Genomic DNA, 27,096 nt, shown 5'->3' on the forward strand with positions numbered 1-27,096 from the left:
TCTAATCCAGTCCAATACCTCACTCCCACTCCAGCTCAGCAGACTTCCAAAAGGTGCTGGAAGAATCCTAAGCTAGAGAATTCTCTCAGGAGCCAGGCTGGGGGCTGTGCACAGGCTGACCCAGCACACTGACACCTTGCAGGGGAGCAGCTGGTGGAGGAAGAGGCACAGGAGGAAAGCTGGCTACGTGAAGGGAAAACAGCTTTCTGGGAAGAAAAGTGTCTCCAACCACAAGTGACATTTGGCATTTGCAAAGGAAGCAGCCACAGACAGGAGATCACAGCTGGTTTGACTTACAAATAACAAATCCAATCCTGTTTCTTGCAGCTTGTCTTCTATCTGTAAACACAGACAAAGCTATCCACAGATGCAGGTTCAAATTACTCTAGTGTTCCAGAGCTCAGCATGGGGGATTTGGGGGTGGGCTTCAGAAGAGTTACTGGATGGAGTGAGAGACAGGAGAGGAAGATGCCTCTGTGTTCTCATCACCTCTCCACCCCTGCAAACTGCAGGGTGATGCACTATGAAGAGGGAACAGCAGTGATGAAGAAAGAAGACTCAGTTGGGGGTGATGGTTGATGGTCGGGGAATGGGAGCCTGAATCGTATCAAGAGAGTAAGAAAGAGCATCTGGAGTAAGGAGCTTCCCTCTCCTACTACACCATGTGAAAAAAATTCTGGTCAATCGCTCCGGCCCCAACAAGATCTGCACTGTTCCATGAAGACATTTGCTTTGATAGCTTCTTGAGATGCTGACCACTGCCCAAATGCATCCTGCAAATCTACTTACTGCATTTGTTTGGTCTTTTCTTTTCTTTTCCTTTCTTTTTTTTGACAGGGTGCAAAGAAGGATAGGACAAAAACTGCCATTTATGCAAAACTGACCCATTCTAGATAGGAGAAGTGGATCGGAAGCCTGAGTGCTACAAGCGGCCAGAATTTGTTTCCTAAAATTACTGAACAGTCCAACATGGACTCCCCATCCTTGCTTCTAGAGAGCAGATGCACAGTTTTGCCAAGTTCTGCTCCTAAGACAGCTGAAATGAAGGCTGCACGTGTCCAGGTTCAGAGAGTGGAACTCTCTCCATCTTTCTTCTTCCCACTGGTCTCATAACTATCGAGACCAGGTGGGGTAATTCCACAGACTTCTTTTTTAATAAATTGTGTCACTTCACTGCAAATTTGCTTTGGGAAATCCTGAAGTCCTGATGTAGAAGCTGGGAAATTTTTCATCCCCCAAAGGGAGTAAGCAAAGCTCCTGCACGAGGTCAGTCCTGGCTAACTCCTGTGCTTCCCCAGGCTGGAACAGAGCCTTCCTCATTGCATGTGTTTCTTTTCCAGGTCTCCCCATTTTGCTTTGTCACTTCCTAGCCACTCCCAAGGCCCCTTCTGGCCTTGTGAATGCTCCGAAAGCCCTGTAACTCTGAAGGAAGCTGGGCTAGAGCCCAGAGACCCTCCCATACAGTCTAGAGCACCATCTGGTTGGGAGGTTTATCGCCCACTGTTATCTCTGCGTTCCTAGATGCAGCTTAAACCTATTAATTCCTTATCTTGTCATCACAGGCTAAATGAAAGCATCCTCCACTAGGCTTCCTCCCTTTGGAACAAAAATCTCTTACCTCCTGCTCACCCCCACGTAGTTGGCCTCTGTATGTTTCCAAGAACTCCTTTTCTAGCTTCCTGTGAAGTACTTTGGTTGGAAGATCCCCCAGGGGTTTCTGCCTGGGAGACCAAAAGGCCTGAAGAAAATGAAGTGGCTTGCTCCTTCAATGTGATGTTATTTGAGTCCCCATGCATGAACTTGTCAGCTCTGGAATGAATCTCCTGGGGCCACCTTGAGGCCCAAGAATCTTCCATTTTAGTCTCAACGTGGAGGGCAGATTTCTCCAACTTCAGGAACCCCTTCTTAAACTGCAAAGAGATTCTGAGGAGCAACTCCTGCAGAGGCAGAAAAGCGGTGCCTGTGAACTAGGACATGGAGAGGCTAGGTACTTGAGACTGAAGGAGACTAGAAGAACAGATGTGAGAAGGCAAGCTGCAGTCAGGCTAGGAAGGTAGCTGAGCAGTGATGCCCAAAACCTAGGGGACAAAATTGTCAGGCCTGGGTCACCCACTGCTCTGGCCTCCATCCTTAGAGTAGTCTGGGAGGTGAAAAGAGAGTTTGGTCAACCTCTCTGTGCTCAGAAGGAAAAGGAACCTTCTCTGCAGGGCTGTGTTCTACTCATCATCCATATGTCATCTCCACAGACCACAAAAGAAAAAGGGCATCTGTCTTCCAGCTTCTCCTTTCTAAACATGAGTATACATTTTCACCTAATGCCCTCAGCCAACTTCCCCTCTGGTCTAGTTGCACATACTTAGGCCACATGACCTCTCAAGCTGTTCCTGGCAAGTGCAATGAGATTGCTGATTGGCTAGGCAGCTCAGGATCCACCCCTGGGGTGGGAAGGGAAGATTCCAACATGGTAATTTTCCACCTGACCCAGGTGCAGTCATTCAGTCTTGCTTTTATCCTCATCACACCTCTCTCTTCAAGGTCAGCAGGGACCCCACTGTTCTGAGGCCTCATCCTCTTTGACCTCTCAGGCAATCTTGACACAGTTAAGATTCCCTCCATTTTGAAACCATCCTCTACTTGGATTTCAGGACACTGCTCTCTCTTGTCCTCTACCTCTCTCACTGGCCACTAATCTGTTTCCTTTGCTGGATCCTCCTCATCCTTCCAACCTCCAAATGATACACAGTCCCAACACACAATCCTCAGATCTCTTTTTCCTTGATCTTCATTCTACTCCTCAGGTGAGCTCCTCTGGTGGCATGACTTTAAATACCATCTAATTGATGGGACTCCCAAATATTTATCTTGAATGCATACCTCTCTTCTTAATTCCAGACTTATAATCCAATTGCTTAATCCATGTCTTCATTTGAGTATCTATAGGCATCTCAAATTTTAATGACCAAAACTCCAACTATACCTTCAAAATATATTCAAATTCTGATTACATCCTACATTTCCACCATTTCTGACTCTGAGCACCTTTCCCCTCATCTACTGAGAACACACATCACTCTCTTTCCTTTTACCCTAACCTCCTATGGTGAATTTTCTAACCAAAATGAATCTTACAAAACATGTGAGATCATGGGACTCCTTTGCTCAAAGTCCTCCAAGGACTTCTCATCTCACAGAGAAGGAAAGCTGATAAAATTGTTACAAGTGGCCTGTAAGACCCCACAACATCAGGAAGGGTTGAATGAAGAGAGGAAGAGGATGATCTGAAGGGAGTGAGGGAGCACACCACACTGACGTCTGGGGAAAGACACCTAGAACGAAAGCTGTGAGGAGAGAATGCACTTGGCATGTCTCAAGAATAGTTAGGACCCTGCTCTTCTCTCTGACTTCCTTTCCTATCACTCACCTATGATGGATTGAAGGGTGTTCCCCAAAATTCCTATTGACCCAGAACTCAGAATGTGACCTTGTCAGAAATAAGCTGATATAATGAATTAAGGATCAAAATGAGATTATACTGGATTAGGGTAGTCCCTAAATCCAATGATTAGTGTCCTTATAAGAAGAAAATAATACTCACACAAAGACAGAGAAGAAGGCCCTGTGGAAACGGAGCTAGGCATAGGCTGGGTTATATGGCATCAGCCAAGGAACGCTTGGGGCCATGCTTGCTAGAAGAGATAAGGAAGGGTTCCTTCCTAGAGCCTTCAGAGGGAGCATGGCGTACCTGACAACTTTATTTCAGACTTCTGGCCTCCAGAACTGTGAGAGAATAAATTTCCATTGTTTTAAGCCACCAAGCTTATGGTAATTTCTTATGGCAGCCCTCTGAAACTCACACTCTCCCTCCCTCATTTAGTTCCAGCTACATAGGGTTCCTCAAATTCTCCCAGAAGAATATGGAAGATGCCAACTGGATTATATCAAAATGGCAGGTGTGTTGAGAGCCTATTTGACTTTGCCCAAGTCCCTTGACCTCTCTGAACTTCATACATTTTCCTTATGTACAAAGCAAGACATTCTCTAGATTTCTTTCTGAGAGCTGCAACTATTACTAATCATTGATACAGATGTAAATCCGTGCAGTGAGAGCAATTCTCATTAGATGACATTGGTTTTCTCCAGAGCACGGGGACCTGCCCCAGATGTGTGCAATGGAAAAATTCTCACCCTCGTAAGACACCTGAATGCCACAGGGAAGCTGCTGGAGCTGGAGCTGGACAAGTCCCTGGGACAAAATCCAGTCCACATTTGCTTAACAAAACTATTCTTTACAATCCTATGTATGCTCCCACTAATGTATCAAGAGCTTTTCCTAATCAACATCTCAGAATGGGAACAGTCTGGTAACATTATGAACTACTTACAAATGGAACCAAAAAATACGCAAGCAAATTGACTCAGATACAGGATTGTTATGCAACTCTATTTTCCAAGAATCAGGCCTTCTGATTGGGGACTGAGTTTTAGACATCTTTTAATGTAATGGACACCTCCTCCAGACATGCTGCTGGTGATTGTCTCATGTATCCCAACAGCTTGTAATTAGTTTGGGGCAGGGGTGGGAGTGGTAAGTAATCACGGCATTTTAGAGCCAAAAGAGAGATCCGCAAACCCAGCCTTCTCTTTTTACAAGCAAGGTGTCAAGGCTCAGATTGCTAGAGTTATTTGTCCAGGTACAGTGACAATGAGACTGGAAAGAGCCTATCTCCCTTCCCAGGAGCATCCCCTTACACTTATCCTCAAGTGTAAGCTTCCTGCACGTTCTGCCAACTCTAGAGTTCACGCTGGAAAGGGGTCTTCTGGTCTGTGCTTTTTGCTCTGGAGCTGTTTCTTCTGCCCCACGAATGGGGAAGCTGCCTGATTTTGCACGGAGCCACCTTATGTTTTCTAAACCACAGAAGTTAAGTTTGCAAGATTCTTTTCCTTTTTTTTTTTTTAACGGCTCTTCAAAGACGGAAACAACAACCATTTCCAATTTGATCCAAGACCACAGGATTGTTTTTAATTCCATTCATCAGTATCTCATTCACCCCAAGAGACTATGGGATGTTTCCATATTTACATAATGGGCTCATCATTTTAAACTCCATAGGGCCCTCTCTGACATGGTGGCAATTATGTTTCCCTGCAAGCTTCCAAGTTTACTGTAAAGGCCAAAAGGGTCTCAGACACCCAGAAAACATACTTTTTATGTTTTTATAAACTCTATAAAATTGTAATTGGATCAAACTTTGCATTCAAAAGCACATTCTTCAGGAATATTTTATATGCACATAAAACATCGAGAAAATGTTAACATTATGATCTTAACTGTTTGCACATTGGAACCAGCTAAAAGTTAGGAAAATGCAATCCATCTGTTCTCCTCTTTGAAACTCAATTATTCTGAGAGCACAAAAGAGTGCCTCGGGGGAGTCTGACACTGCCCTCTCCCAACTCCTGTTATCAGGTGACACAGGGGTGGGTGGGGGAGGTGGTCTCACTGGGGGCAGCTGTTTTTCTGTCTCTCTCTCCAAGCTAAGTTCTGGCCAATACAGGAGCATTGACTATACCGGCAAGTCTTCTAAGGCTGAGCAAAGAAAGGGATGGTCATATGTTTCCCATGGCCCAGACTCTGGCCTCGAGTGTCTGAGGGCCTTCAGAGTCATTTCACCTGTCCTGGCTCCCAGCAGGAGCCTAATTGCCAAAGAGTACAGGGATGGGGAGCCCAGATTTTGCTCTAGCCCTTAAGGTTTGTTTGTTCAAGACTATCCATTAGGCATTTATTAGCCTTCATTATGAAGTGCTAGTGGCCTGATTAGTTCAAGCTGAGGGGTGGGTAGCAGAAGCAGGGAGAAATGAGGGAGCAATATGAGCAATAGGCTGATATTTGCTTTCCCAGGGAACTCTGCTGCTCAGCCCCCCTGTTTTATCTGTTAGCACAGCAAATTGGACCCCTCATTATCACATTTACAAAGTGCTTAGCACACACACGGAGAAATAACCTGGAGAGGGAGTCAAGAATGTTAGCAGAGAGACCGGCTACCACCAAGAGGCCCGCTCTGTAGAAAAACAAAGCCCATTTCTCCATGGTCACGCCCATACCTGATGGGAACTATCTAATCAAGACCAGGCCAAATGTAAGAGGATTTCTCTTTGGAGAATGGGGTCTCTGGTGAGAGGATCAGACAGAATGGAGAGATTATCCTGGGAAGGCTGCCAGATGAAGGAGATCCACAGTCTGAGAGATTATTGGACAGGGGGTTTGGCTATGTTGGTGGCAACAAACACAGAGAGGATTTTTCTCCATTATTATTAAAACTAGAGCATTAGTTCTCACTCTTCAATGTGCATAAGAGCCACCTAGAAATCTGGTAAAATGCAGACTCTTGAGTCCCACCCCAGATCTAGCAGAATCTCTGAGAATGATGTCCAGGGAACCACATCATAACAAAGGCCATAGGTACTTCATGAATGACACATTAAGAGGGGGCTATAAAACAAATCGTTTAATAAACATTTCACTCGCCAAATAGTCTCTGGTGAGTCCCTACCATGCAGAAGGTACAGAGCAAAAAGCCATAAGAGATAGATGCAAGAGTGAGCTGTAGAAATAAGGTAGAGCACTGGATAAGAGGTGGTCAAGGACCTTGAAGATCAGTGGGTTGGAGGACCACAGAACACACAGTTTACGGTGGAGCAGGGGGAAAGGGGGCTGTCAATCAGCAACATGCATGATTATTATACATTACCACGCCTGGGCCAGGCAGGGGAGTGGGAACACATGAGAAAGGTCATCATCCCGTCTTAGGGGACAGAGAAGATTTTCCAGACAATATAACACCTAACCTGGGAGCTGACAAGAAGTCAGTCAAGCAAAAGGCATCAAGAAATAGAAAACTGAGGCAGAAAATTTAACTTGTGCATTGCTCCAGAAGAGATAGGCCAATGAATTTGGGTCTTGAAAATGGCTTAGAATTGTTGAACCATAGCATGGGAAGATGGGAGCTGTAAGAAATGAGGCTAGAAATGTTTGTAAAGAACCACTGGATTTTACCTAAGGGAAAGTGGGAAGGCATCCAAGTAGACCAGGATCATTCTAGCTGTGGTTTGTAGAATGAGTTTGGGAGAGCAAAAGTGGACACAGAGACCAGAGAGGAGGCTGTTGTAGTAATTTCTCTCTTCAAACCCCAGTTAGATCTGCACCCAAAGACTGTATCACATTGCTGAGCTTCATGAAACTGGGGTTGGTGTTCATGAAGTAACTCCTCTTTTTTTTTTTTTAATTTAAAAAAAATTTTTTTTAATTTTCAGCATAACAGTATTCATTGTTTTTGTACCACACCCAGTGCTCCATACAATCTGTGCCCTCTCTAATACCCACCACCTGGTTTCCCCAACCTCCCACCCCCCCCAACCTCTTTGATCCAAGGGGCATGTCAGCCACTGGATGGTTTGCCAACTGGTGGGAGTGCCCTCTACTGGTCTGGAGCTTCACGTACCGTACAACTTGAAAGACAGGGGCAAAGAGAAGACACATTCTTTCCTCTTCCCTGGTGGAGGGATTCTTGATGAGAGTAATGATAATACCGTGCAAACTGAGAATAAATGTTTCCAGCTCCAAGTTGCATCTGAGAAGTTTCCAGAGATAACTAACTCACAGGAAGATCCTCAGACCTGCTACTTGTCAGGCGTTTCTATGATTATGAATTACAGGTTGACATGGATCTCCATGAAGGCTCAAACTCTTATAGTATTATCTTATCGTTGATTTAATGTACTAAGTTTCTCCCTAGGGTTTCCCACTCTAGAACTATGGTCACTTCCACCGTTATTAGCATCCAAAACCAAAAAATAAAAAAGCATTGGAGAGACCGTATATCATCCCAGAATATTCTGGAGCTGACCCATCACTCCAGGTGCATACTCAAGTAGCCAAAACAACTATTTACACTCTGCCCTTAAAAACTATCTCTAGCTTGTGGCAGTGGGTACCCCACACAGTTCCCTCTGCCCACAGCCTGGCTGAATAAGCAAGTGTTTCCTGCCAGGGGTTAGCATGGCCAGGATGGGTTTTCTACCCAACAATCCCCAAACAGCACACTGCTCCCTGTTCATGGCAGCTCCCTACAGCTCCAGCATGCCACACACTCACCCACTTGTCTGTCTGGCAGACAAGGTGAACGGGAGTCAGAATTCACCTCTTCCAGCTCCTCTGGCACACTGCCCAAGACTTCAGCAAACACCAGGTAGATGGTGAGGATGGACGCTTGGGCTCTGGAGTCAGAGAGACCTGCCTCCAAATCCCCCTCTCCATTTGTAGCTCTGTGATCTCAAGCAAGACACTTTGTTTCTCTGGCCCCAGTTTCTCCAAAAATATCATGAAGATAATAACTCTACCCATCCTTTGGCCTGTTATGACGATGAAATCTAAAAAAAAAAAAAAAAAAAAAAAAAAATGTGAGCATAGAATTCCATAAGTCATTGACTCCTGGGAAACCTCATCCAATAAATGGAGAAACATCTATTTTGTTTTACTGGCTTGTGAAGAACAAACAGGTAGTATGTATGGAAGCACAATGCCATGCCATACGAAGAAACTGAGAGGCTCTAAATTATTAGAACATTTAATTCTAAACAAAACACATTGAGAGTATAAACAAGCTTTAAAGTAATACCAAATAACACTTCCCAAATTTTAAAGGACTTTTCCTGTGTGTTCCATAGATGATACAGTGGCATAAAGTCACACAGAACTGGATCTAAATTATTGTTCTACTACTTAGTAGTTTTGTAACTTGCAACAAGTTAGCTAATATCCCTGAGCTGAAATTTCCTTTTCTGTAATGTGATTAGAATACTATCTACTTCACAGGATTATAGGAGGAGCTAAGACCAGGGGGTCTTTTTTGCTTCAGGCACAAAAATTAAATTTTTAAAAAAGATTTTATTTATTTATTTGAGGGAGAGAGAGAGGGCATGAGCGAAGGGGGTGGGGAGAGGAAGAAGGAGAGGGAGAAGCAGACTCCTCACTGAGCAGGGAGCCCAACGCGGTCCCATCCCAGGACCCTGAGATCATGACCTAAGCCAAAGGCAGACACTTAACTGACTGAGCCACCCAGGCACCCCTTCAGGCACAAAATTTTAAGAGGTGCCAAAAAGCACAATAATCTAGATAAATAACACTCTAATAAAATTAATGCAAAGAGATCCAAAGAGAACAAAATAGGATATAATGTTCCTCTTCATTTATTAGATCTTATGTCTCTTAGTAAAGTATTTTAGGTCTCTTTATATAAATTCTATGTCTTCACTGTTAAATAATTTTATCACTTTTAGCATCATTTTACATGATATAATCTTTCCATCTCCATTAGTTGGTGCTTATTGTTAGAGTTGTAAAATTTTTTTGTAATATAATTATCTTCCATTGAAATTTATTTATTAAATCTAGTAAGTTTTTTCCCCAACTTTCCTCTGATTTTCTTGGTATACAATGTTATTAGTAGCAAGAACAGAGTATGTTATCTATTCTTTTCCAATATTTATGCCTATTATTTCATTTTCTTACTTTACTATATTTGCTAACACCTTCAAAATAACAATAATAATGGTGCTTGTAGACAACCTTCTCTCTAGTTTTTAATTATAACTGAAATTGTCTCAGTGTCTTTCACTTTAGGATAATATTTGCTATTGATTTTTAGTCATTTCATATTCAAGAGCTTTCTTCTTTCTATTTATATTAAGAATGACTGATAAATTTAATCCAGTGTCTTTTTGGTATTTAGTATTGCGTTCAGACGGTTTTTCTCTTTTTTAATTCACTGGTGAGTTTATTTGTTGTTCTGCTTTTTTTGTTGGTTTTCTATTTCAGTAATTCTCCTTTCTTTAGTTTCTAGATAGTAATTTATTTTTAAATGTCCTCTTTGATTCTGTTGTTATCTAAGACTCTGTTTCTTATTTCCAAGTAGTTAAGATTTGTTAGTTCCCTTTTTATGGTTTATTTCTAATTTCATTGGCTCATGACTAATGAATGTGTCGCATAAAAGCTCTACTGTTTTTATTTTGGTCAATATTTATGAAGGTTTTTGCCACCTAACTGGTGCTGTAACTGAGTCTTCAAAAGGCAATTTCATTGTTCTTGGTCTCTGGATTATGGGAAATATAAGACTAGTGAATTCCATGTACATGAGTCTATGGCCACACTTCATTTGCTATGAATTGAGTTCCTTAATCAGAAGTCATGCTTCTGTGTAGAACACCATAACAGTGGATAAAAATTCTGTAAGTCTATGGATGATAAAGTTGGCAGAAGCATTTTATACAGGGAAGGCAAATTCATATCCTGATTAAAGTGTCTATTCCAGTAAGAATAAAAATTCTGCCCCTTCCATAATGGAAACATCCAATGTGATCAACCTTCCCAGGTAGCAACAGAGCACCCCAGAGAACAGTGCCATATTAGGGATTCAGTTTTGGTCTCTGCTGCTGGCAGATTGGGCATTCAGCAGACTCATAGTCAGGTCAGCCTCAGTGAACATAAAGTCCATGTTGCTGAGTATATGCATAACCTCTATCACGGCCACCAAGCCTCTTTGTTCATGAACCTATTAGATAATGATAAGAGTGGCTGAGGAAAAAGCTGACTGGTATTCACTTGATTGTTAAAACTCTCCTCTACTGAGGTTACCTTTTGTTAAGCAGTCATATGGGATTAAATATCTTCATGTTTTTGCCCATTTAGATAGATCTATCCACAAGCCTATTCCCAAAATTTGTCACTGATTTTCCAATCATGTTCCTTAGTTCCATCAGATGGGGGTATAGAGGCCACCTGTACTGGGAGTAGGAAAGCTGCTTCCACTGGGAAAGAAAACTTGCTAGAATTTCAGTGCTCACTATTCCCAGCTTCATCAGAGTCTTCCCATACATCCCCATTCCAACTTTTAGGATCCCATTCCTTCCCTATCAATACCATCACTTTAACAGTAGACAAAGCTAGCAGTTCAATTTTCCTTGTAATACAGTCAATTGCAGGATGAGATCCTGGATTTGACTTTCAGCGATTTCAGCTCTGGCTACAGAAGATAATGTCTCCTTCAGGGTACATATAGAAGCTTCAGATCACTTATGTGGCACATGAGCTGAGCTTCAAATACCTGAGCTCATCATTTTCTTTTCCCATTTTGCCCAGTGACAATAGGAGCAAACCAGCCAATCTCATTATATTCATTAGTTAGGCAAAAATATTTGAAAGTATCATAAACACAGTCACCCAGATTCTTATTTATTGTAAGTGGGTGATTAGGAGTAGGAGCTATTTTGTATATTTCAATTGCCAGATTATACCATGGACTATGCTATACTCCTTTTACTGCTAGAAATAGAATCATTAGCATCTTTAAATCTAATCAGATTAGAGAGCCAATTCCATAGGCCTCAGAACCAATTCAGAAAACTCATTCTTAAAATTCTGTTCCTCTAGAACCAATTTCAGTATCAAAATCTTAGTGCTCTTCGCAGAAACAAAACCCGTAAGTATCCATTATAAATAATTCCTTTTATTATAAAGTAGAGTTTATCAGTGTCAGTTCAGTGCAATTCTTGTACATTGAAGTGAAAGATGCAACTCTGTCTACAAAGATCAAAGTGTAGCTTCATTTATAATTATAAAAAAGAAGGCAAACAGTTAATAAAGAGAACAATATCATTTGGTGGCATTTCTCCTGTTGGATCCCAAAAACACTTTATGTTATTAACACAGCTACAAATGGGGGCACCTGGGTGGCTCAGAGGGTTAAGCCTCTGCCTTCGGCTCAGGTCATGATATCAGTGTCCTTCCTGGGATCGAGCCCTGCATGGGGCTCTCTGCTCAGCAGGGAGCCTGCTTCTCCCTCCCTCTGCTTGCTTCTCTGCTTATTTGTGATCCTGCCAAACTAATAAATGAAATATTTAAAAAAAAAAAAAAAGCCTGCTACAAATGGCAAGGTTAGAAAACTAAGAATTTGATGTTGGAGAAGACAATTCTGTATCTTTTGAATTGAGAAGATTTTCATGTGAGTGATTTAAGGAGAAGTCTGAGACTCTGATGAACTTGTTCTTTCTGCTTGTAGCTTTTGTGTGTCGCATACTCTTCATTACCATCTTTCCATCTGCTTTGCAGTTCTCCATCATTTGATTTGTGTGAAAAAATCTGGGAGGTGTTTGTAATACTCACAGATAACTTGGAAATAAAGACAGATGATCTAGAATTTTTTAAAATTGAAAAATTGGACCAATCTGTTTGTAGAAGCTTACCGAGAAAATAAAAAATAAGCTTCAGGGAAGAGAAACTACTGATAGTGATACCTAAAAAAAGAGATGAATTAGACAAAATTGTCAAAAGTTAAACTCAATAATATAGAAGAAAGAATTACATGATAGCTTCTCTCTCTCTCTCTCTTTTTTTTTTTCAGTTTCCTTTCTGAAAATGAAAGCTTTCTCAATCTACTTTACATTTTAAGGAATGCTAAAATCCCTAAACTAAAACAACTGTTTTTGCAATCCTTAGGAAAACTTTTTTAATTGGGAATTTTTTAAAGCCAGAAAAAAATAAATTATCCATATTATTTAAATAATTAAAAATAAGCAAGAAAGTCTAGCTTATTTAAAGATTAGTAAACTGTAAATCCATTGGTAATAAAAATGTTAAATATCTGAAAGATGGTTAAATCTAAAATTTGTGACTTCCGAATAAACTGTGGTTTTGAAATTTATATAGTCAATGTGTGGTAATTCTGAGTATAACAACTTATACATAATACATTTTATACTTTAAACTAACAAAGTCACTTCAGAAATATGGAGGACATTTTTTAAAGAATTACTTATATTTTAACCTTCACAAATTTTCCATTTTGTTTCCATACCTTCCATTTTTTTCTGAAAACTGTGCCTCCTTAGAAATTACAGTAAGAATGTGGTGGAGCTGGAACTGAAGTACTCAGTATGGATTTCTCTTCTCTACAAAGTCTTCAAGCTCAATGTAAACAAACTAACTAATTTTTATGGGACAGTTGATGTAGTCCTCTATGTGCGTAAGTGTGTCTCAACATTTTGATTATTTGACTGTTAATAACTTCGCTGTTATTCATATTACAACACACTGGCTTTTGACCTCAGAGCTTGAGTGTCCTGAGGGCTAGGCATTTCACCCAAACACAAAGCCAGCTGGTACTGAAATGTAGGTAGACATCAATTTCTCTAAATCATCTGAGTCTTTTGCTGAATAACAGCCACCTATCTGGATAAGAAATGAGGTTTGTTTGTTTTTTAAGAGTTTATTTATTTATTTGACAGACAGAGATCACAAATAGGCAGAGAGACAGGCAGAGAGAGGGGAAGGGAAGCAGGCTCCCTGCTGAGCAGAGAGCCTGATGCGGGGCTCAATCCCAGGATGCTGACTGAGATCATGACCTGAACCGAAGGCAGAGGCTTTAACCCACTGAGCCACCCAGGCGCCCCAAGAAATAAGATTTTTTTCTAACAACTTGATAGCTTTCTTGGTGAGGCAAGAGAAAAAGAAGGGTTCTCTATCTCCATCAGAATTAGTCTGGGTCCATCCTCTCTTGTGCCTCTACCATGCTGGCTCCAGCACTGGCCGTGGGCACAAGGTGGTCAGGATCTCTCTCATACCCAAGTCCCTGATGTCACTAGAGCAACCTCTAGTTATCCAGCTCTCCCTTTCCCTGGGAACCAATTCCAGGTCTGCTCTCTGATGGGACCCTATGCTCTAGATTAGGGGTTGTCAAAATTAGGGATCTTGCATTGATGCAAGAGGGTGGAAGAGTAGGGGACCTCATTTCATCTAGCTCTTAAATTTAGCTAGATAACTCAAATCATTCTGAACATCCATAGATTTGACCTGAGATGTAAGAAGAAAGAACTCTGCAAGCAGAAAAGTGACCACTTTTTGCAAGGTAGGAGGTGCAGAGAAGTGAATCTGAGGGGAGATATTGGAAGATAAATGGTGAGGGGAGGAAGCCTCAGTAAGCTGGCTACCAGAAAGTGATATAACCTCAGGGGCAAAATCAGAACCCTTAGGATCCCTGGAGTCACAGAACAAACAGGGGTGCCTGAGCTGGTGGAGTTCCCAAGCATTGGAGTGTGGAAACTGATTATAGTCAGCAAGCCTGGGAGGGGGCTCTGTTGATCATAGCTGTGAGCCATGGCCCCATCAGGTGATCACTTTCCATGTGGGGACTCTGCAAAGGACAGGAACATGGGGATCCTCCACCTTCCACTGGAAGGGGCAGAGTAGGTGCACAGAATCAAGCAACTGTTCTCTGTGCCAGGGCCCTACAAAGTGCAGAAATGTGGGACACTCCACCTTCCCCTAGGGAGGATCAGTGTGAGTACATATACCAGAGTAGTTTGCAGAGTTTGACACACACGAAAGTGAAGACTGTTTATCCCTGAGAGTTTACTGAAGAGAAGGGACCATGAACTTCAGCTCTGGTGCTGAAGATCAGGATGCCTCCATTTTTATTTTGATCCTCTAAAGAGGCCCAGAAAACCTTCAGGGAATAAAAGGCACACAGAGCAACCCAAAACAGCTTACACTAAGCCCTGTCCCTTCGCAGGGGGAGGGCAACTCTGTCCAGGCAAAGACACCTGAGAATCAGCCCAGCAGGCCCCTCCTCCAAAAGATCAACCAGAAGAACAGGTGAATAGCAAGTTTATGGACCACACAGGACTGTTAAACTCATGCACTAGGGGAAAATAGTGTACAGAATTTGAGGGTTTTTTCTCATGATTTGTTTATCTTTCAGTTTAAAATTTTCCATTTCTTTTTTTTTCTTTTTTCCCTTTTCAACTAGTTTCTTATTTTAGCAACTCTTTGTTTTTAACTTTTTGTAACTTTCACTTTTTACATTTACATTTTATAGATATAGTCTTCATTTTTTGCTTCCTTTCACTATATATATATATATATATATATATATATATATATATATTTCTTTACAATGTTAGGATTTAGTGTCTTCTAACACAGAGACCAAAATATACACAGGACCAAGTGGATCACCCTGTTTTGTCCACCCTATGAGATTAGATTCTCCCTTCGCTTTTATTTTCTTTGCCTTCATTGTTGTTTTTTATTTTTCTCTTTTGTTTTTTTTCCTTTTCTTTTTTGGTTTTGAACTCTTCAGACTTGTGCAGTGTGCATTTTGCTTGGGTCATGGCTGATATTTTTGATAGAGCTCACTCATTCATCCATTCTTCTCTGGGCAAAAGGAGGAATTCACAACAAAAGAAAGAACCAGAAAGAATATTCTATGCCACAGATCCAATATATATGGATATAAGTAAAATGTCAGAAATGGAATTCAGGATAACAATTATAAAGGTACAAGCTGGGCTTGAAAAAAGCATAAAAGACACTAGAGAATCCCTTAGTGCAGAAGTGAGATGTAATCAGGCCAAAATTAAAAATGCGCTGAGATGCAGTCTAAATTGGATGCTTTAACAGCTAGGATAAATGAAGCAGAAAAAGAGTGTAAGTGACATAAAAGACAAGTTGATGAAAAGGAAAGAAGCTGAGGAAAAGAGAGAAAAATAACTAATGGACTATGAGGGGAAGCTTCAAGATATCAGCAATGCCATAAAACAAAACAATATCAGAAATATTGGTGTGCTGAGGGAGAAGAGAGGGTCAGAAGGTATATTTGAGCAAATCATAGCTGAGAACTTCCCTAATCTGGGGAAGGAAACAGGAACTCATGTTCAAGACATGGAGAGGACCCCTCCCAAAGTCAATAAAAATAGATGAACATCCCGACATATAATAGTGAAGCTTGTAAATTTCAGAGATAAAGAGAAAATCCTGAAAGCAGCTCAAGACAAGAGATTCCTAACCTACAGTGATAGGAACATTAGACTGGCATCAGAAGTATCCAAAGAGAACTGGTAGGCCAGAAAGGGCTGGCATTATATATTCAGGGTACTAGGTGAGAAAAACGTGCAGCCAACAATACTTTATCCAGCAAAGCTGTCAGTCAGAATGGAAGGAGAGATAAGAGCTTCCAGGACAGATATAAACTAGAAGAATATGTGAACACCAAGCCATCTCTGCAAGAAATACTAAGAAGGATCCTGTAAGCAAAGAGAGAGCCCAAGAGTAACATAAATCAGAAAGAAACAGAGACAATCTACAGAAACAGGGACTTTACAGGTAATACAATGGCACTAAATTCATATCTTTCAATAATTACTCTGAATATAAATGGGCTAAATGATCCAATCAAAAGACACAGGGTATCAGATTGGATAAAAAAGCAATACCCATCCATATGCTGTATACAGAAGACTCATTTTAGACACCTTCAGCCTGAAAGTGAAGAGGTGAAGAACCATTTATCATGCAAACGAACCTCAAAAGAAAGCTGGGGTAGCAATCCTCATATCAGACAAACTAAATTTTAAACCAAAGACTACTAAGAGATGAAGAGGGACATTTTATCATACTTAAAGGGTTTTCCCAACAAGAAGATCAACAATTATAAATATTTATGCTCCTAACTTTGGAGTAGCCAATTATATCAACCAATTAATAACCAAATTAAAGAAATACATTGATAGTAATACAATAATGGTAGGAAACATCAACACCACTCACAGCAATGGGCAGATCATCTAAGCAGAAGAAAAAGAAGGAAACAAAGGCTTTGAATGATACAATGGACCAGATGGACTTCATGGATATATACAGAGCATTACATCATAATGCAACAGAATACACATTCTTCTCGAGTGCATATGGAACTTTCCCCAGAACAGATCACATACTGGGTCACAAATCAGGTCTCAACTGATACCAAAAGATTGGGATTATTTCATGCATATTTTCAGACCACAACGCTTTGAAACTGGAACTCAATCACAAGAAGAAATTTGGAAGGAACATAAACATGAAATGAATGGGTCAACCAGGAAATTAAAGAAAATTTTGAAAAATTCATGGAAACTAATGAAAATGGAAACACAACTGTTCAAAACCTTTGGGATATAGCAAAGGCAGCTCTAAGAGGGAAGTGCATCACAATACAAGCCTCTCTCAAAAAATTAGAAAAATATCAAATACACAAGCTAAACTTACATCTAAAGGAGCTGGAGAAAGAACAGCAAATAAAGCCTAAACCAAGCAGGAGAAGAGAAATAATAAGGATTAGAGCAGAAATCAATGAAATAGAAACCAAAACAGTAGAACAGGTTAACAAAACTAGAAGCTGGTACTTTGAAAGAATTAATAAGAGTGATAAACCCCTAGCCAGACTTATCAAAAAGAAAAGAGAAAGGACCCAAATTAGCAAAATCATGAATGAAAAAGGAGCGATCATGACCAACACCAAGGAAATACAAACAATATTAAGAAAATATTATGAGAAACTACATGCCAACAAATAAGGCAATCTGGAAGAAACGGATGTATTTCTAGAAATGCATAAACTACCAAAGCTGAAACAGGAAGAAATAAAAAATTTGAACAGACCCATAACCAGGAAGGACATTGAAACAGGCATCAAAAACCTCCCAAAAAATAAGAGTCCAGGGCTAGGTGGCTTCCCAGGGGAACTCTACCAAACATATAAAGAAGAATTAATACCTATTCTACTGAAGCTGTCTAAAAAAAAAAAATAATACAGATGGAAGGAGAACTTCCAAACTCATTCTATGAGGCCAGCAACCCAAAACCAGACAAAGACCCTATCAAAAAGGAGAATTACAGACTGATATCCCTGATGAACATGAATGCCAAAATACTCACCAAGATACTATCCAACAGAATCCAACAGCACATTAAAAGGATTATTCCAATGACCAAGTGAGATTTATTTCTGGGCTGCAAGGTTGGTTAAACATTCACAAATCATTCAACATGACATCACAGAAAGGACAAAGAAAGGACAAGAACCATGTGATCCTCTCAACAGATACAGAAAAAGCATTTGACAAAATACAGCATCCTTTCTTGATTAAAACTCTCCACATATTTCAGTATCATAAAAGCCATCTATGAAAAGCCCACAATGAATATCATTCTCAATGGAGAAAAACTGAGAACTTTTCCCCTAAGGTCAGGAACACAGCAGGGATGCCCACTGTCACCTCTGCTGTTCAGCATAGTACAAGAAGTCCTAGCCTCAGCAATCAGACAACAAAAAGAAATAAAAGGCATTCAAATTAGCAAAGAAGAAGTCAACCCACACTCATCACAGATGACATGATACTTTATGTGGGAAACCCAAAAGTCTCCACCCCCAAATTGCTAGAACTCATACAGCAATTCAGCAATGTGGCAGGATATAAAGTCAATGCACAGAAATCAGTTATACACTAACAATGAGACAGAAGAAAGAGAAATTAAGGAATCAATCCCATTCACAATTGCACCAAAAATCATAAGATACCTAGGAATAAACCTAACCGAAGTAGTGAAGGATCTGTACTCTAAAAACTACAGAACACTTATGAAAGAAATTGAGGAAGACACAAATAAATGGAAAAGCATTCAATGCTCATGGATTGGAAGAATAAATATTGTTAAAATCTCTATGCTACCCAGAGCAATCTACACACTCAATGAAACCCCTATCAAAATACCATCAGCACTTTTCATAAAGCAGGAACAAATAATCCTAAAATCTGTATAGAACCAGAAAAGACCTCAAATAGCCAAAGGAATGTTGAATAAGAAAACCAAAGTTTTTACAATGCCATATTTCAAACTCTATTCCAAAGCTGTAATCATCAAGACAGTATGGTACTGGCACAAAAACAGACACATAGATCAATGGAACAGAATAGAGAACTCAGAAATGGACCCTTAGCTCTGTAGTCAGCTAATCTTCAACAAAGCAGGGAAGACTATCCAATGGATAAAGGACAGTCTCTTCAATAAACAGCACTGGGAAAATTGGATAGCCACATGCAGAAGAATGAAATTGAAACTTTTTCTTACACCACACAAAAAGTTAAACTCAAAATGGATGAAAGACCTAACTATGAAACAGAAATCTATCAACATCCTAGAGTGGAACACAGGCAGCAACCTCTTTGACCTTGGCCACAACAATATATTTCTAGATGGGTCTCCAAAGGCAAGGGAAACAAAAGCAAAAATGAACTATTAGGACTTCATCAAGATAAAAACTTCTGCATAACAAAGGAAATAGTCAACAAAACTAGAAGGCAACCTACAGAATGGGAGAAGACGTTTGCAAATGACATATCTAAAGGACTAGTGCCCCAAATCTATGAAGAACTTATCAAACTCAACACCCAAAAAACAAAACCCAATCAAGAAATGGGCAGAAGACGTGAACAGATATTTCTCCAAAAAAGACATACAAATGGCTAATAGACACATGAAAAAACTCTCCATATCACTTGGCATCAGGGAAATACAAATCAAAACCACAAAGAGATACCACCTTAAACCAGTCAGAATGGCTAAAATTAACAAGTCAGGAAACAGCAAATGTTGGCAAGGATGCAGAGAAAGGGGAACACTCTTTCACTGCTGGTGGTAATTCAAGCTGGTACAGCCACTCTGGAAATTGGTATGGAGGTTCCTCAAGAAGTTAAAAATAGAGATGCCCTATGACCCAGCAAATGCACTACTAGGTATTTACCCCAAAGATATAAATGTAGTGATCTGAAGGGACACCTGCACTCCAATGTTCATAGCAGCAATGTCCACAATAACCAAACTGTAGAAAGAGCTGAAATGTCCACCAACAGATGAATGGATAAAGAAAATGTGGTATACAAAAGCAGGAAAAAATATCCAGTGGAAAAAAAGATAGTCCCTTCAATAAATGGTGCTGGGAAAATTAGACAGATATGTATAGAAGTATGAAACTCTACCATCCTCTTACACCATACACAAAGATAAACTCAAAATGGATGAATGACTTCCTCATGAGACAGGAATCCATCAGAATCCTAGATGAGAACATAGGCAGTAACCTCTTCAACATCAGCCACAGCAACTTCTTTCAAGATGCATCTCCAAAGGCAAGGGAAACAAAAGTGAAAATGAACTTTTGGGACTTCATCAAGATCAAAACCTTCTGCACAGCAAAGGAAACAGTCAACAAAACAAAGAGCCAACCTACTGAATGGGAGAAGATATTTGCAAATCACACTACAGACAAAAGACTGATATCCAAGATATATAAAGAGCTTCTTGGGGTGCCTTGGTGGCTCAGTGGTTTAAAATCTCTGCCTTTGGCTCAGGTCATCACCCCAGGGTCCTGGGATCAAGCCCCACATCGGGCTCTCTGCTTAGCAGGGAACCTGCTTCCTCCTTTCTCTCCCTCTGCCTGCCTCTCTGCATACTTGTGATCTCTGTTTGTCAAATAAATTAATTAAATCTTAAAAAAAAGAACTTCTCAAACTCAACATCCAAAAAACAGATAATCAAGTCAAAAGATGGGCAGAAGACATACAAATGACTAATAGACACATGAAAAAATGTTCATCATTATTAGCCATCAGGGAAATTCAAATCAAAACCACATTGAGATACCACCTTATATCAGTTAGAATGGCAAAACTTAACAAGATAGTAAACAACAAAGTGTTGAAGAGGATGTGGAGAAAGGGCAACCCTCTTACACTGTTGGTGGGAATGCAAGTTGGTGCAGCCACTTTGGAAAACAGTGTGGAGATTCTTCAAAAAATTAAAATTAAAAATAGAGTTATTCTATGACCCGGATATTGCACTACTGGGTATTTACCCCCAAGATACAGATGTAGTGAAAAGATATACCCCAATGTTCATAGCAGCAATGTCCACAATAGCCAGACTGTGGAAAGGACAGAGATGCCCTTCAACAGATGAATGGATAAAGAAGATGTGTTTCATATATCTAATATACAATATACATAGATACAATGGAATATTACCCAGCCATCAGAAAGGATTTATACTTGCCATTTACATTAACATGGGTGAAACTGGGGAGTATTAATTATGCTGAACAAAATAAGTCGAATTATCATATGGTTTCACTTATATGTGGAGTATGGGAAATAGCACAGAGGATCATGGAGTAAGGGAAGAAAAACTGAGGGGGAGATCATCAGAGAAGGAGAAAAACCATGAGAGACTCTTAAGTCTAGGAAATAAACTGAGGGTTGCTGGAGGGGTGATGGGGTAACTGGGTGATGGGCATTAAGGAGGGCATATGATGTGATGAGCACTAGGTGTTATAAGCAATTAATGAGTTATTGAACACTACATCTGAAACTAATGATGTACTGTGTGTTGGCTAATTGAATTGAATTTAAATTTAATTTAATTTAAACTAAGTTAAATTAAATTTAAATTTAAAATAAAATAAATAAATAAATAAAAAATTAGGGATCCTGCAGACCAGTACCTTTTTAAAGGATAAGTAAAAAATTACCAAATTTCCATTTTATCATATAAAAAAAATTTAAAAAAAATTTTTTTTAACTTTTTAGTTTTAAAGATTAAAAAAACCCTATTTACTTACATCATTTCCTCTTTCAAAACAGATATGTCTATCCCAAAATAGTTAAGGGTGTGATCTCAAGATCAGTACAGTTCTTTTAAATTGCTCATTTTTCACTTCATGAATAATGCACTCTATTGTTCTTATTTTTCTTATTTTTCTCATTTTCCTAGGATAAGTGAAAACAGTTTCACAGTCTGGCCAATCATGCTTGGAAGCCATTGTTCTTGATATGCCTTGATCTCCTTCCTATACATTCAAACATTCCTACTGAATTCTGACTATTATAACCTGTAGCAACCATTGTAAATCTAGTGATAGAAACTTCAGCCATTTGAAAGTTAGAAGGCCAGTGCAAAATAGCCAACATATTATCTTACACATACAAAGAATTAAAATGAGGAGGGAGGAAAAGGAGGGACAAAGTGACAAAAAGGGCACCTCTTGCCCCTTACATCCTCTTGGCCCACCTTCATCCCCGGTCTTTCCTGTGACAACCACCTTCATATATGGCAAACCCAATAGTGTCTTGCCTCCACTGAAATTCTTATCCTTGTTTTCTGCCCTCGCGTCTTTGAGCTATGCTTGAGATGTCTGTGGAAACCCACGGGGCATGTGTGTAAACATGCAAATACAGGGAGATAACTGCGTGGAGCAATCCTTAACCATCAGGGATTCAGGAGCTGGTAGGTTAAGTGCTCCTCTCTCTGCCTTTTAGGGTAATTCTGAGGCAGAGTTCATCACTCAGAGCAGTACTGAGTCCCAGTTGTCCACAGAGGTGACAGCTGACAGTGTACTCTTGTATTGGCTTTCTTTCATCCTTCAAGAACCCCAATTCTACTCCATGACATCACTTCCTAAAACAAGCAACCTGTATCCAAACTCTTGTCTCAGGCTGACAGTTGACACTAAATGTAGGGTGGATAATACCTGCCATATAGTAACATCACAATAACTAACATCTTCACCAGTGGTGGACAAAAAGGAAACACAGATGAGTGATGCTTTGGCATGGGTAGAAGCAATAGTTTTTGAGTGGTATGGGAACATTGGTACTCATAATGCTTGCAGAGTTGGCTGACTATGATAAACCGTTTCAGAAGTCTTGGGGGGAAAAAAATGTTAGGTTCAGGTTAGCCCACTATAAACTCAAGGCTTCTTGGGAAAGTCAGACCTGCCCTGGCAGTGTTTAAAGACACCCTTATCTTCTGTAGCTGCAGAGTAGATCACAAGACCAGGATTTTGTTGGCAGGGTAACAGAGTATACAAAAGACCAAAGCACAAACTTAACAGGTCTCCTACACCAAGGCAGATTTCCAGAGAGGGATAAAGTGGGACCCTGAAACCAACTAAGAGCATATTTTGGTAGATGATGCCAGATACTCCGGAACTCTCCAGGCCAGTGGAAACATCTCTCTCCTCCTTGCTAAAAGAAAGCAGCTTATCTTTTTTAGGAGATTCTTTTTTTTTTTAAAGATTTTATTTGTTTATTTGACAGAGAGAGATCACAAGTAGACAGAGAGGCAGGCAGAGAAAGAGAGAGAGAGAGAGGGAAGCAGGCTCCCTGCTGAGCAGAGAGCCCGATGCAAGACTCGATCCCAGAACCCTGAGATCATGACCTGAGCCGAAAGCAGCAGCTTAACCCACTGAGCCACCCAGGCGCCCCTTTTTTAGGAGATTCTTAAAAGATTACCTCCCAGCCCCCCCCTGCTGACTCCCAACCAATAACCAAGGTCAAGTTGCAATACACCCTTAGTAAAGAAATATAGTCCCTCCTCTGGGAAGAATAGTGTTTACACAAGAAGTTTTGTGAGAGCTGACTAAGATGTACTGGTAAAAAAGAAAACAGCACCTATGGGAATGAATCTTCAGATGCCTGAACCAGAGGCACATGGGTGGCTCAGTCAAAGAGTTCCACTCTTCATTTCAGTTCATGTCATGATGTTAGGGTTGTGGGATCGAGCCCTACCTTGAGCTCCATTCTCTCAGTGAGTCTGCTTGAGATTATCTTCCCTCCCTCTCCCTTTGCTCTTCCCCTGCTCTCTCTCTCTCTCAAATAAATAAATAAATCGGGGATGGGGGAGAGACGCTTGAATGGGGAAGGATGGAATAAGAGATGTTTAAGGGAAAATATATTAATTTAAGAGATGTCACCCATGAATTGGAGTTTAACAACCTAGTAAAGACATCTTGAGATGGTCCTACTATATTGTTGCAATGGCTCCTTAAAGTTTAGACAGGACCATAGCAAAGAGAGCAGAGATGCTGGAACTGCCTTGGGAGAATATTGAGGAAGGACTCAGAAGACTAATGGTGATGGGCATATTAGAATGGATTTATGTGACTCCAAAGAACTTACCATTTGCCTGTGTTCCTCAGGAAGACCCAGAGAACATTCTCTTCCTACAAAAACTTTCAATCATACATTTCTTCAGTTAAAAAAAAAAATCACTGGTGAGAGAACAATAGCCTCTATTGTAGACAGGATATAATGCCACCATGTAGTAAAATAGAGATGGTGGGATTCTGGAATGACAGAAGCCGCATGGTGGACATAATGGTGGGCAAGTCTGCAGTGACAACCAGGTGGCTTATCCCACAGGAATCTGTGGCAATAACAAATAGACAATGGTATTTCTGGGGCAAAAAATATGAGTAGTCAACTTGAGTGTTACTTGACTCATATAACAAAAAACAAACAAAAACCACAAGCATTGACACCAGATGCCACAGTGTAAATTTTCAATCCCACACCAGTTTTCATATCTAAGCCACTTAGTTGTCAAGAAAGTACTCTGCCATGACAACTCAAGCATATATGGTATTCTTTCCCCCCATCTTTCTCCCAAAAGAGCTATGGCCACTTACCAGAGTATCTGGGAATTGAGAAAAGGAGAGTAACCAAATCCTTGGAATACAACTAAATGCAGCATCTGAGCCAACATGGAAACCAGGGCCCCAAAATACCATTATGTCCTCTCTTTCAGAATGAGAGCTTATCAAGTTCAGATGATATCTGTAGGCTTCGCCAGGTTCATCTCACAGGGAAGATATGGTTAATTCTTTGGCCACTGAGTACATAAATGTGATGCGTATATGCAAAATTGACAGGACCCTCATGTGGCTTCCCTGTCCAGTGAAGTAATAGCTATTTTGTTAAGAAGGACCAAGTAGAAGTTCCTGAAACTGTTCCCACTCTGACCAAGAATGTAAATCAAAGGCAAAACTTCATGTCAGGAGGAATTACGAAGATTGGCATCACCATCAAATACATAAAGGATGCAAAGAGGTGGTTGTCACCATATCCCCATAATTTACTTATAGGGCCCATACAGAAATAAGATGGATTAAGCAAATGACAATACCCTGCTGTACATTTAAACAACTAGTAGACTAAATTAAACCTAGTGGTGGTGATATCTTCACTGGGACAGATTAATACAGCCTCTGGAACATGATTTAACAAATGCAATCTTTTAAACCCTAGCTGAAAAGAAGATGAAAGGCAATTTGCTTCTACACAGGATAACAGCAACATACACACACTGTCATACCCCAGAGCATCATTAAATCTTTGGCGTACTATGGTATATTGAAAGACAAGACAGCATGAGCCTAAATATAAGGCAATATTTTGTCTCAAAGCATCCCTTAGAAAAAAAAGGAAGTTGGCTTCATTCAACTCCTTAAGAAGTCCTTCATATTACATGGTACTCTTACAATGACTTTATTTTGAATAACAAAGTACTGATTAGAGAAGACAAATAAGCCAGAAGAGATCCCATTAATGCTGGTTTTTGATGGCCACAAGTCAACTGATAGGATAAGCAACAACAAGCATCCTTTAAAACCCTTTTAATAAAATAAAATAAAATAAAATAAAACCCTTTTAATAATTATAATTATACTATATAATAGTTATATACATATATTTGACCTGTCAGTTTTCATGAGAATGTAAGCTCCGAGAAAACAAGAACTTGTTCATCTACATATTTCTGCACCCACAACAGTGCCCAGCACATAGAAAATAAGAAGTATTTGAGGAGTGAATAAACAAATTCTTGGAGTCATGAACTCAAAATTGCAAATGTTGAAAGTTGATGACCTTCTAAAGATCATTTTAAAAACAAAAGAAATGATGGGATGCATGGTTCAGTCAGCTGAGCAGCCAACTATTGATTTCTGCTCGGGTCATGATCTCAGGGTGGAGGTTGAGCCCTGCCTCAGGATCCACTTGCACTTGGCAGGGAATCTGCTTCTCTCTCTTTTTCCTTCTCCCTTTCCCTCTCCTCCGACTCATGCTCACGAGAGCTCACTCTCTCTCTCTTTCTAAAATAAATGACTAAATCTTTTGAAAAAAAAAAAACACACAAAAGAAATGGAGACTTGTTTTAGACAAAAACTGTTTGTGAATGTTCATAGCAGATTTATTTATAAAAGCCAAATTTTAGAAATGACCCAGATGTCCTTCAATGGGTAAATGGTTAAATAGACTGTGACAAATCCACAGTATACATAGTATACAGTACAACTCAACAGTAAAAAGGAACAAACTATTGATACAGATGATAGTTTTGATGGATCTCAAGGGAATTATGCTGAGTGAAAAAAAGCCAACCCCAAAAGTTTATACATGTATGATTCCATTTACGTAACATTCTTGAAGTAACAAAATTATGGAAATAGAGAGTAGATTATTGGTTGCCAAAGGTTAGGAATGGGTGGTGGAAGGTGGTTGTGGCTATTAAAGAACAACCAGAGGATTCTTGTGGTGACAGAACTGTCCTGTAGTTAGTCAGTGACAGTAGACACACAAACTTAAATATGTAATAAAACTGTATAGAGGTAAACACACAAACACACATGAGTACATGCAAAACTTGGGAGATCTGAGTAAGCTCAGTAGATTGTATCAGTGTCAATTTCTGATTATAATATTATACTATAGTTTTGCAAAATGTTACCATTTTGGAGGAAACTGGGTAAAGAGACACAGGATCCTTCTGCATCATTTCTTAAAACTGTGTGCAACTGTAGAATTATCCCAAAGTGAAAGAGGACTTCAACTATTCCATTTTGACCTCAGTTTGTACTTTCTAAATGATTAAATTCTTCTTTCCAGCTTATCTCTTAACTCATGCAAAGCATCCAGGTGATGGGAACTAAACTGTCCCCTCAAGCAATAAGGACTGCCTATAGCCAGGAAGACGCCTGGCAATTGACCCTAAGACAATGATGGACCTGACCTGCACTGCCCACCTGCATGTACTCACCAACCTTTTCCCCACATTTTCCTTAGATAAACCTGGAAGTATTTTCAGCACTTTGGAGACAATCTTTGAGATTGTCTGAGACAGTCTGCTGTCTTCCTGTTGTTGGGCTCACTGAAATAAATTCCTTTCTGGTTTCACTACAACTCTTCTCTCCATCTTTAGATGTTGTCAGACACAAGTGGCCAAACCTGGTGTATTTGGGACCCCTGAAACTAGGGGCTCTTGCACTCTTGGGCTCTGCTACAAATTTTTTTTTAATTAATAGAAAACAATATAGCAAGTAGTTAGATGGTAGA

The sequence above is a fragment of the Lutra lutra genome, chromosome 2 (assembly GCF_902655055.1).
Source record: "Lutra lutra chromosome 2, mLutLut1.2, whole genome shotgun sequence".
Taxonomy (NCBI): Eukaryota; Metazoa; Chordata; class Mammalia; order Carnivora; family Mustelidae; genus Lutra; species Lutra lutra.